This window comes from Palaemon carinicauda, chromosome 19 (assembly GCF_036898095.1).
Source record: "Palaemon carinicauda isolate YSFRI2023 chromosome 19, ASM3689809v2, whole genome shotgun sequence".
In the NCBI taxonomy this organism is placed as follows: Eukaryota; Metazoa; Arthropoda; class Malacostraca; order Decapoda; family Palaemonidae; genus Palaemon; species Palaemon carinicauda.
Window position 1 is genome coordinate 59,577,611 of NC_090743.1, and position 13,643 is coordinate 59,591,253.

Sequence of the window (13,643 nt, forward strand, 5' to 3'; positions counted from 1 at the left end):
TCCGGGGTTCGTGTTTAACAGTGGCGTCCGCAAACACGAACTCTCTACAGGATCTTCGGGCCTTAATGAATCTGTACAAGTCCTTCAGCAAAGTCGCAAGGTGGGTCTTTGCAAGAACCATGTAGTAGCCTGGGACCCGAGTGTCCCCAGCCATTGTCTCCAGTTGTACTTGCTACAGAAACAGGAGTGAAGCGCGCGGATGTGACGTTAACCAAGATGGCGGCTAGCTATGGCGGCTGTTTGTTTACACCCGCTAGGTACTGTAACAGTAACGCAGGAGGAGAGTTTTGTAACGGCTCCTCCTGATACTTGCCACACTTCCCCCTCGAAGCGTTAACGCTATATGGGGTGCAGATAGCTATGTGGCGTGTCAAGCATACGTCCCGTTATTATACTATATCCTAAAGGGAAACCTTATGGGTACTCGCGCCAGAAGTTAGAATTCTGTGAAACCTTTAGTTTAATTCTCTGGGAATATCTACTGTAGTCATATATACCCTCAGGAAGCTACTGAAGGAACCTTCCATCAGGACATCATGGCTTTAGCCCAAAAAAAGTCTTTTTTACTGATTCATTGAAGCTCGTATTGTCAATTTAGGCAAAGCTTTGACTGACTGCGAATTAGGTCTGGTTTACTATTCATGTAACGTTTTTTGTGTAACGTTTATATAAAGTTAAGTACCATGGTTTGGTGGTCTTGGTAGTTTACTTTTTAGGACAAGTCTTAATATGTATATAACACACACACACACACACACACACACACACACACATATATATATATATATATATATATATATATATATATATATATATATGATACATTCATCTTTGATATAAAGTTTAGTAATTATTCGACATGATAGATAAAAGCTGGCACGTAATAATTTTATAATAAAGTACTGGTAAATGCATGTCAAATTCAGTTTTCATGCATTGTCTCTTATGTTGAACAATTTTACAATTTTATTCCTTATATTTTATGTCATTTATCATCGCTGGCCCTTACCTGTTCGGTCAAACTGAAGGACTAATCATAATTTACATATATCCAAAACAAAATTCTCAACTTAATTTTGAAATGGTTCTTGTTTGTACCAGGGTCCGCCATTTATAGTCAGTATGAGACAACTCAAGAATAAAGTCAAATTTCAATCAAAATCTGATCATGACAAGATTAGAAATCGGAATTATACAAGACTTTAGACAAGACTTAATAATAATGATTGTCAGGGTAGTCCGATGTATTCTAACCAATTTAGTTTGATTAGTCAGATTTAGAGTCAAACCTAAGCAAGTAATATGTAGAAAAGAAATTAATGTTCATTTTTCCTTTGCCTCCACATACACGGAATAGTCTGGCCTATTCTTTACATATTCTCCTCTTTCCCCATACACCCGACAACACCAAGATTACCAAACAATTCTTCTTCTCTCAAGGGGTTAACTACTGCACTGTAATTTTTCAGTGGCCATTTTCCTCTTGGGAAGGGTAGAAGAGACTCTTTAGCTATGGTAAGCAGCTCTTCTAGGAGAAGGACACTCCAAAATTAAAACAATGTTCTCTAGTCTTGGGTAGTGCCATAGCCTCTGTCTTCCACTGTCTTGGGTTAGAGATCTCTTGCTTGAGGGTGCACTCGGGCACACTATTCTATCTAACTTCTCTTCCACTTGTTTTGTTAAGGTTTTTATAGTTTATATAGGAGATGTTGTTACTGTTCTTGAAATATTTTATTTTTCCTGTTTCCTTTCGCCACTGGGTTATTTTCCCTGTTGTAGCCCCTAGGCTTATAGCATTCTGCTTTTCCAACTATGGTTGTAGCTTAGCAAGTAATAATAATAATAATGATAATAATAGTAATGATAATAATAATAATGATAATAATAATAATGATAATAATAATAATTTAGGTAAAGAAAATAATGCTACTTTCTTATCATTATCCAATTTCACATGTCACTTTTTTTGTGCCCCACCTTCCAAAAAGAAATGTTTAGCCATGCTTTGGAACTCTCCCTCTCCCAACGTTTTCCCTGACAATGCAACCATCCTCCCACTTACTTGCCACTCTACATCTCTTGACTCTCGCTCAATCTTTTTTTCAGGTATCAGTGGGTACGTTGACCTTCTCAATGGCCCCATGGACCACGGTTGGTGTTTCGGGTACACTTGCCAAGAGAGAATCTCAACCTTCTACTCCATTATTGCCTCAGGTTACACCTATGAAGTGGCAATGACCAGCACACCACCTCAGGTATTTAATTCATCCGTGTTAATTTCTATTGATTTATATCTACAGTACATTGAACTGTACTGCAAGTTCACGGGAATTCACCAGTAGCCTTTTGGTGTCTTCCAAGGACGAATAATCGACTGTTATGAGCACATTAAATCTCTCTCTCTCTCTCTCTCTCTCTCTCTCTCTTGATTATTCCTTCCAACTTTTGATGTCACCAATTGTGGCGGGATGTTGCAAGGACAACCCCCACACCCTGAATCACACTTACTGACAATGGTCTCCACAAAACAAACTTTCCCCTTACTTTATCATAAACTGGACTCTTAGACAAAAGCACACAAAAAAACAAAACATATCCTGAGAACTCTATTTCTTAAAACTAAAATAATCAATACCAAAAACCCTCCACAATCAAAATGAACACTTAAAACTAATCAAAAACTTAAAACTAATTATATAATTAACAAAAAAAAACCTTTCTGCAATCAAATAAATCCTATCAAAACTTAAAACTAACCGCAACCCAAACATGAAAACACAAAACACATATATATTACGAGTTCACCGATACCAAAGTTTGTATGCTTTTATATGTTATTTGCAACACAGTCGTTCACAAACTGCCGAACTGTCTTTCACGGCACAACCCTCAATCTGTGATTAACAGGTTAAACTGTGTGGCAAGTTGCCACCACTGCCTCCCTAATTGGGGTCTTGGATGTCGTCATCATCGTCATCATCATCATTATCATTATCATCATCAATAGCAGCAATCGAAGTTCATTCGGTCCGGGTCATCAACAATAATCTATCCAAAGAGCAGTCTTAAATACAATCTCTTACAGGCCAGGTCGTCAACTAAAGATCGGCATTCAAAAAATAACTCTCCAAAGGAGGAATCACGGCCTGCCAAAATAAAAAAGAAAAACACTTATGAACACTCCTAACTAACTGAACTATCGCACTATAATCAAAGATAAATAATAAATTGTTCCTATCATTCACAATCACAACAAGCAAATATAAACAAAACTGTACTTACTTAGAAAACCAATAATCACTTCCTCGCTGGTAAAGAAAAATAATAAATCCAGCGTTCACACAACTGACTCAGGACGCAGTCAATCAAAAAAAGCATTCGCTCCGAAACATTCACCACTGTCGTAACCTAACTAAAAAATGTAAACAAACAACCTCAAATATACCGACAGTTTTTCCCACTACAAACAATCATTCGCTAACTACCACTCTCTCTCTCTCTCTCTCTCTCTCTCTCTCTCTCTCTCTCTCTCTCTCTCTCTCTCTCTCTCTCTCTCTCAGGATTTGGCAAAAAACAGAAATTAAAATAAAGCAAAAATAAATCCTCCACACAATCACAATTTTCATCTCTTTCTCTCGGATCTCATCTATTATATTCTACAGTTCTAAATAGTATTCATCTTTTGTTGGGGCATGGCAAACTATAACTCTCAAATTTCACTGCTTTGATTTTAACTTTGCAAGTAATAATCATCTATTTACAGCTCTCCACTCTGTTAATCCCTTTTCTGATCTTAGTGTCATCATCATTCCTACTCCAGTTCTTCCAATTCCATCTGTTTAAAGATTTTATAGGCCGGGCGCTCATGAATGGCAGAGGCAAAGGACAGTGATGTTGCCCTATCAAGTAGGACCATGCCCTAGAGACTGACCATACATACACATGATCAGCCCCCAAGCCCCCTCTCCACCCAACCTAGGACCAAGAAGGGCCAGGCAATGAAGCCTTATTAGCAGCACATTATCTCCCTCATACTCACTGACCATCCTCGCTCTTTTTCAAGAACAGGTTATCAACTTAATCCTTTAGCATTCGGATCTATCCACCAACATTAAAACAACCCAATACCATATCCTGTACAACCACCTCTCATTTACCAGCTGGTCAGCCAATGACATTTTTCTCACTCTAATCCACAATTTTATACCTTCGTGCAGAAAACTCCTCAGTAGTCATCTGCCCCATCACAAAAACTGCATGACCCAGTTTCTTAGTTCTTTACAATACCTAGACCTTCAAATTTGTTCTGTATTTCTTCCCCAATAGGTCATCCGCTTCCATCTTCTGCACTCAGACACAACCGAGACAGTGCTGCTGCGTATTTTCTTCCCCAAGATGCAGCGTTTCGACATCTATGTAGACGGTTCTTTGGTTAAACCCACCAACATTGACACGTCCACCACTTCCTATAAGCTGTTGCCAGAGGATCCTGGTAATCCCGAAGCTTTCTTCCCTACGCACAGTGATGTATGTTAAAGTATTTTAGTTACTTTACCCACACAATAATCTTATTGAATTAATATATATATGTACATATATATATATATATATATATATATATATATATATATATATATATATATATATATATATATATATTACAAGTACAAATTGATACCTGTACATTTGTTTTTGTGAGCCTCTTCTCTCTGACGCACTGATGAAATTCTTTCACCACAGCCTGTCGGAACTAACTATCTGCAAAGATCACGGAAGATGCTGCACGTTCTCCTGAGAGGAGGACACATCGTGGAAATCAAGACTACGCCTATGGTCGTCCTGTCGACTGGGGCGATCGTAAGTGAGGAGGACTTCTATGAGGAGAATCTGGTGGCCAATGTGGCTGCTATGCTGGGAATATCTGCAGAAAACATTGTCGTCACCAATATTGTCAGAGAGAGTAGGCGAAGAAGGGCTCTCAGGAAAAGACAGACTGCAACTGTATCTTTCACAGCTACAGTAATTATGCATAGTTTCTTTTTATATTTCTTAGTGATGAGTCAGTACAATTCCTACCAACTTCCTGATCGTCTATTGCTTGCATATGTACCAAATTCTTTTCTTTTGTGAGGTAATAATGTTTGGTTGTAGTCATAACTATCTAAATGGCTTGTGTTCATTCCTTTCCGAAATGTATAAGTCATAATTTCACTTAGGGAAAGCATAGTAACTTGAAACAAATAGTTTATAATTTAAAAGATATTTTTTACCTGTTGGTATTCTTTTCAAGAAGAATTCAACTGCTATAAAATGGACATATTCAGTATGTGACAAAGTAGATAAAAAAAAAAAACAGAAAACGTCTATAAACGAAACATCCTTACAATATAAGAAAATCAAATGAAAATACATTTGCCTTAAATACAAAAGGAATTGTCTCTCTTATGTAATTACAATGCCTTGGTACAATATATTACTCCGTAAATATTTGAGGAGCAACTCTATCAATATTCCCTAAACGTTTGAGATCCAGCATTAGTGTGTCTTAGGCTATATACTAACCACTTTAGCATTACCATCAGCTTAATGTAGGGTAGCAGTGAGTTGCTATGGTAGAAAGAAACATTCAGTAAATACCTAGGCTGCATTGTCCTGACATGTTTGGCTGTCCACTGAAACTATGAAACAATGCTTAACTAGAGTCATTTCTACAATTAGTAACTTTCAATCTTTCCTCTCTCAATTGGTCAGTTTGAAGTCTCCAGCGCACCAACTTCAACTCTCAGTGGTACTGACGGTGCTTCATCCGGTCAGGTCCTCAGCTATGATGACCTGGTCCACTCAGTCTCCAATCTAGTGAATGCATACCAGACAAACTGTGAGGACTGTAGTATGAGTCTGTCTTCACTTGAGGTAAGATTGCTGTGTAGTCTAAAGGGTGACATTATGGGTTGGCAAGTGTCATTTTAATGTGCAGACTTCAATAGGGAATTGGAATGATACTGCACCTTACCTTGAAGTGTCTTCACTCGAGTTAAGATCATTGCTCTGTCTAAAGGCTGACTCTATGGGTAGACAAGTGCTATTTGGAAGAACAGATTTAAATAAAGAATTTGAATGATACTCTACCTTACCTTGAAGTTTCTTCACAAGAAGCACGATCGTTGAGCTGTCAGGGCTGACTGTATGAGTAGGCAAATCTTATTTCAAAGTGCAGGTTTAAATAAAATAAAGAATTGAAATGGTACTGCATCTTACCTTGAAGCCCAGATACTTATATGGAGTGCACATATAAATAGATTGAGGTATGAAAAGAAGAGGATGAGGGATGAAAGGCTTTGAGTTTTACCTTAGAAGAAGAGGTAGATTTACCCTGTTGAATAAAAGGTTATAAGAGCCAGAAAAAAGGAAAAAGAAATCATATACAGATGATAAATTTCAGGGTTTGGACTGTAAGGGAAGAAAAGTTAGGCCATCTACGGAATATTTTACCTCAGTATAGTAAATTACCTTTCTTTGGTTAACTCAATAATTATCAACATATAAATACCCAACATTTTCAATTTTAGTTGATCAATTCAGAAAAAAATACAAGTGGACAATCGAAAAATTACCAAAACAAAATAGGTGTGGGTAAGAGATTTTGTAAAACGATAGTGTACATTTTTCAGGTTTGTTGAAACAACTGCACTTTAAAATCGTAAAGTAACATTGATTATAAGTCACTGATACAACAATATACGAGCACCTCTTGGGTCACATACGAATAAACTTGTTTAGAAAGTCACAGGTACAGCTCAATGTGGTCACTAGAAGGCCAACCACATATGTAATACACCAAAAAAAAACTTTGTAGGTCTCGCATACAACTATAAATTATTGTGGTCACTACCCCAATTATCAAAAAACTATTTTCATGTTACAGATTGAAGATCCGATTCCACCTCCAGAGGAAGCTAGAGAACATGCAACTGAAGAATTTGGTTCAGTTATTGTGGAAAATGGTGATCTGTACAGCAACGTTAAGCAGCAAGAAGAGAACACTAAGCTAAATCAGTCTCTCCAGGCAACAGTATACGAAGAACCCAGTGGGTCAACCATTGAAGAAGGTGTCCCTGCAGATAATGTTGCTTTCACTACCTTCTCTGTCCAACCTGTTCTTACTGTTCAGAATAGTGATGTAAGTAGTACATGTACTGTCATGAAGATTTTTGTAAACTGAAAGCATTACTGTAGGACTCTTTTTCGTGATTTTTGTTTTTTCATACCTACATGAAAGAAATTGAATAATCATTTAGTAGATTTTTATTATTGTCAATGTCTGATAGGAAACGGGATTGGGTATACTGCTCATGCCTTTAAAATTATGTGCTTCAGTCATTGATATATCGTTCATGCTTTAAAAGTGATGTGACTGGTTCAGAAATATTTAAAGTATTTTTAAAATATTTAATTTTGAATACATATTTTGTAAATTCAAAGTAACATGAGTCATTATCATACTTTTGAAGTGACCTGACTCAGTCTTGGATATATTGATAATGTTTTTTCTTTTGCCAATGTCATATGATTAACAATAATTTGGTACTGTTTATCGTAACATGTTCCAAATAAGCATACTTAAATAAATGTAGTGCACTAGTAAAATAATTTCACATATATTACCATTAAATCCACAGGGCGGTAACATAGAAGACCTTGGGTACTCCAGTGAGCCATGGTTGTTCGAAGCTGTTCTCAGCGGTGGCCCTCCAGGTGCCACACTTATGGGAAATACTGTCGTTCCTTACACGGATGGATTTGCTAACTTCACTGACCTATCAGTTAATAGAGCCGGGGAAGGTTATTCTCTGTCCTTCTTCGTAACTTATCCGAACTCAGTCACTGCTTTGAATAACGGACTGGATTACACTTTCCGGTAATTTGAAATAGAATTTTAAGTGTCTCATTTGATATTCATAAGAGCTTATTTGGTTATGTTTTCATTCTATTTTCATTTATGTACTGTATAGGCATCAAATACTAATACACATCATATGAATATTTTAAACCAAGTCATAATAAGTCCACTTAGGCAGTTTCAGGACATAGTCGATGATGTATGTGATGTTTTTAGATAAAAGGATAGTCAGACTGTTTCATTTAATGTATACACTTTTGGTGCTTGAATCTGTCTAGGGAAGCTCAACTTCATGATAAGGATTACTATAATAATTATCCAGATAATTTGATTATGTTAATCTTAATTTTATGATAACAGAGATCATGCCAGTCTAAATGAGGTAATATACCTATACATGATTATCAGAACACGTATACCTGTACACGTCTACCTGAACAAGTATACCTGTATTTTCCCTACACATCTACCTGAACAGGCATAACTGTATATGTGCACCTGAATAAGTATAGCTGTACAGATATACCTGAAGATGTTTGCATGTGCAGATCTATATGAAAAAGTATACAGGTCAGTCATGCCTGTTTCAGTAAACTATAGCAGGGGTGGCTGCAGGTGTGTAACCTTCCTTATACCAAAGGTAACGTCAAAGCTACTATTATTATCATTACTTCCTAAGCTACAACCCTAGTTGGAAAATGAGGATGCTATAAGCCCAGGGGATCCAACAGGGAAAATAACCGAGTGAGGAAAGGAAACAAAGAAAAATAAAATATTTTAAGAAGAGTAACAACATTAAAATAATTATCTCATATATAAACTATATAAACTTTTAACAAAACAGGAGGAAGAGAAACTAGATAGAATAGTCTGCCCGAGTGTACCCTCAAGCAAGAGAACTCTAACCCAAAACAGTGGAAAACCATGGTACAGAGGCTATGGCACTCCCCAAGACTAGAGAACAATGGTTTGATTTTTGAGTGTCCTTCTCCTAGAAGAGCTGCTTACCAATAGCTAAAGAGTCTCTTCTACCCTTAGAAAAGGGAAAGTGGCCACTGATCATTACACAGCATCTTTTTTCCTGGTTTTATTTCTGTTATAAGATTTATCAAGAATGAAAACATTAAATAATAATAATAGTAATAATAATAATATCACCTTCATCTAATGCCATATGTGAAATTTCAGTGCTTCCCCGAAACCAGTATCTCTGAGGATCGTCTCCCAACCTGAGTTTGTCAATGCCAAGGAAGACTTTTTCTTGGACCTTGCTATCTACGATGATGAAACGGATATGCCGATCGATCCCTCATTGTTAGAAGTAGGTTGAACTTCGATTTCAATTGCTGATTCAGTTTGCGATTGTGTTAGTTCTATTCCATTGGGTTTGTTTTATGTTTCAATGGTAATCAGCATAAGGGGCATAATTTTGTTTTCTGTTTCGTTTATGATGAATATAAATGGAGCATAACTTTTTCATAGTAATGGGCGAGACTTGCCGATAAAGATCTTTAAATTTAGTGTTTAAAGGATAGCATTATCACTATGGATTAAATGATATAATTTTTATAAGGAAACTGCTAAAATTTGGCATTTTAGTAATGCTACCAAACCATTTATTGATCCTTTTAAAATGAAGCTTCTGGGCTTTAGCATTTAAGTACCGTTACCTTGACGAGGACACTGAGTTATTGTCTAAATTCCTTTCTTTCATACAGGGCCAAACATTGACTGGAAAGATCAGAAAAGACAATAAAAAGAAATCCGGTAAATTGACTGGCGAAAAAAGGTAGGTTAGGGATCATTTTTGTCATAATTATTTATTATCCTTTGGTTTTTATTCAATGTTTACTTTGTTTGCAAGAGTGGTTACATTATACTATATTTTGAAGCATAATCTGTAAAATTGATAGCGTATGATATATATTGAATTTACATGGGCCAATCTTAAATTTCGAGGTATTGCGTAATTTACTCTAAATCCTACATGCACTTTTTAAACCTATAAAGTTTTATTTAGTATTCATAATATTTTCTAAGGTTTTATTTACCTTCTCATTCGTCTTGTGGTCAACAAAGACAAAATCATCACGATTTAGTTCATTCATTATTCTCATGTAATGACCTTAAACTGCACTATTTGTAAGTTGGCTCATGTAGAATAAGTGCCTTAACCTACCTCATATCAAGCTCAACTTCCTTGAGTCGAATTCTAACCTGACAATAATATGTCTTAAGCCAGATTTAAACATACTTTGCCTAATGATTGCCTAAACCCAGATCCTAGCTCACCCTGCCCAATGATCACATAAACCTAGATCCTAATCAACTTGCTAAATGATTACTTAAACTCAGAGTCTAACTCACCTTGCCCAATGATTGCCTAAACCTAGAACCTAATTCACTTTACCCAATGATTGCCTAAACCCAGATCCTAAGTCTCCTTGCCTAATGATTATCTAAACCCATATCCCAACTTACCTTGCCCAATGATTGCCTAAACCTAGAACCTAATTCACTTTGCCCATTGATTGCCTGAACCCAGATCCTTAACCACCTTGTCCAATGATTGCCTAAACCCAGAACCTAATTCACTTTGCCCAATGATTGCCTGAACCCAGATCCTTGATCACCTTGCCCAATGATTGCCTAAACCCAGATCCTAAGTCTCCTTGCCTAATAATTATCTAAACCCAGATCCCAACTTACCTTGCCCAAATGATTGCCTAAACCCAGAACCTGATTCACTTTGCCCAATGATTGCCTGAACCCAGATCCTTAATCACCTTTCCCAATGATTGCCTGAACCCAGATCCTAACTCACCTTGACCAATGATTGTCTAAACTCAAATTCTTATTGCATTGCCCAAATAATTGCCTAAACCCGATCCCAACTCACCTTGCCCACTGATTATCTAAACCCAGATACTAACTCCTCTTGCCCAAAGATTGTCTAAACCCAGTTCCTGGCTCGCCTTGCCCAATGATTGTCTAAATCCCGATCCTAACTCAACTTGCCTAATGATTGCCTAAGCTCTGGTCCTAATTCACCTTGCCCAATGATTGTCTAAATCCAAAGCCTAACTTGACTTGCCTAAAATGATTGCCTAAACCCAGATCTTGACTTATCTTGTTTAATGACTGCCTAAACCCAGTTCCTAACCCACCTTGCCCAATGATTGCCTAAACCTAGTTCCTAACTCACCTTGCCCAATAATTGCCTAAACCCAGATTCTTACTTTCCTTGCCTAATGGTTGCCTAAACCCAGATTTTAACTCACTTTGCCCTATGATTGCCTAAGCCCAAATCCTTACTTACCCTGTCTAGTAACTACTTAAATCCTGATCTTAACCTACTCTCCACTAAGTGCATAACCTCCCGGGGGGGGGGGGGGAGTAATACTGTTCTGTCAGTGCACCTCATGTTGTGTGCTATAGGTAGGCCTATTACTAGTCTTGAGAGTCTTTTTAGCCTTCCTTTGGTCCTTAGCTGCACTTGCTTTATATCTTTCGACTTTACCTCAGTTCTTGCTTCCTTTCACCCATCTTGCTATCCAGCCTCTTCTAATTTTTACTTCATATTGTAAACTACGATTTTACCCTGGATGCACTTAGATGCTGAATGGCCTCCCAGGCTCCAGTGCCCAGCCATGTAGACTAAATCCATAAATTCATCCATAAATATACCATAAGTACACAAAGACAGGTCAAAATATGTCCTTTTGAATAGTATAAATCAATTTAACCTACCTGTAACTTACTTAGGTTTCCTCTTCAAGCCTATCTTTGACCAGAGAGGCCATCTCTCAAGTTCTTGCTCTTCTATTTTATTGTTCTCATCCAATCTTCTTCTTCTTCTTCGACTAAAGCTTTTCCCGCTATGCATTGTCGCTAAATCTAGAGAGCCGTTTCTAGTTTCTTCTGTTTCCGATGTCCTCCACTGTGAGATCTTTCTCCTCCATATCTGCTGTTACACACTCCATCCACATTCTCTTTGCTCTCCCCCCTACTCCTACCTGGAATACCCATATTCAACATACTCCTCCCAACATACTCCTGGTCTCTCCTCATCACGTGCCAAAACCAGTGTAGTTCTCATCCAATCTGATGCCCAAAACAATCTCCATCAACATTATGTAACTCTTATATCGTTCATAATTTCAGCTTTATCTTGAATGATGGGGCCATCTCTCATTTCACCGTCGGTCCTCTCCAGCTCACTATTGCTGCACCTAATTACAGACTAAAGGCTCTAATTGACGTGGCACCAACAGGATGGAGTATGAGCGTCAGAACTGAGGGTTTGTATTTTTCTGCTTATTTAGGAATCCAAGAGAAATCTAGTGACGGTTAATGAAAATCGGACAAAAATTGCACAAAGAGTTAGATGGTTAATTATATCAGATGTAAAATAACGACAAATTTACCTAAATTATGAAAACTTAGGATAAAATTTTAAGTATTTTATCTTTAAAATAATTATTAAACATTGGTTTTGAATTGGTTTAAAGCTCACAAAAATATGAAAAAAATGCCCCAGAGACTTCCAGCTATGCCTTGTTTTGATAGAGAATGAAAATAATGACAAGTAAAAAATAGATAGTTGTTAAATAATTTAGTAAGTAATAAATGTATCTCCAGACAAGATGAAGGGCCTGGGGACACTTGATATGTATAAGTGGTTTCATGCATACTTGGTATAATAAAATTGTCATAAAGCACAAGGATGCTTTGAAAATATGTTTTGTAATTCATCGATAAAATAAGTTATCCAGATATAATCAGTGATTCATTATACATTTTACATACTTTCCCTAATAATCGACGTGGCTAACAAACTTGATTCTTCCCTTAGGAATCACAGTCTTACCAAAAGATTTGATCATCCCCGAGGATGCCATAACAAAAAAAATATCCATGAAGGGATTATGGGGCAAAGGCAAGATTTTGACTGGAAATAAACACAAGGTAAGATTGATTGCAACTATCATTCAATTCATCCATATCTTTGCTATGGTTATCAGAAATTGTAATTTTCCTTAATTATTTAAGGAAATTGTTTTTTATACAGAGGGTAAAAGCACTGGAAGCATAGTTCGACTCCGTTCTGGTGTAGTCTTATTTTTTTTTTTTAATTAGAGCTCATATATTCTTTTTCAGTTATCTTGTGTATTTTAGTTTTAGAGAAACAATAGCTGATATTGTTTCATGAGCTGTTCCTAGACGGCTGACTTTGTTAGTAATTGGCGAAAGATGCACAGATAAAAAAAAAATGCATGCCATGTTTGGTTACACTTAAGCATGTGATCAAGATAAAAGAAATCATTGCCTCACTTGGAATTATTTTGGTCGAATAAGAAAATGCTCAAGAAAAGGGAAATCAATGCCTCACTTGGAATTATTTTGGTCGAATTGGAAAATGTTCAAGAAAAAGGAAATTATGGTCTCACTGGGAATTATTTTGGTCGAATAAGAAAATGTTCAAGAAAAAGGAAATCAATGCCTCACTTGGAATTATTTTGTCCGAATAAGAAAATGCTCAAGAAAAAGGAAATCAATGCCTCACTTGGAATTATTTTGGTCGAATAAGAAAATGTTCAAGAAGAAGGAAATTATTGCCTCACTTGGAATTATTTTGGTCGAATAAGAAAATGTTCAAGAAAAAGGAAATCAATTCCTCACTGGGAATTAATTTCGCCGAATAAGAAAATGCTCAACAAAAAGGAAATTATTGCCTGACTTG

The 13,643-nt window shown here is 36.7% G+C and overlaps 1 pseudogene; it reads left to right on the forward strand.

Moving 5' to 3' along the window:
• The window catches only part of LOC137658650 (fibrocystin-L-like), a 145,801-nt pseudogene that overhangs the window by 119,086 nt on the left and 13,072 nt on the right, over positions 1–13,643 (forward strand).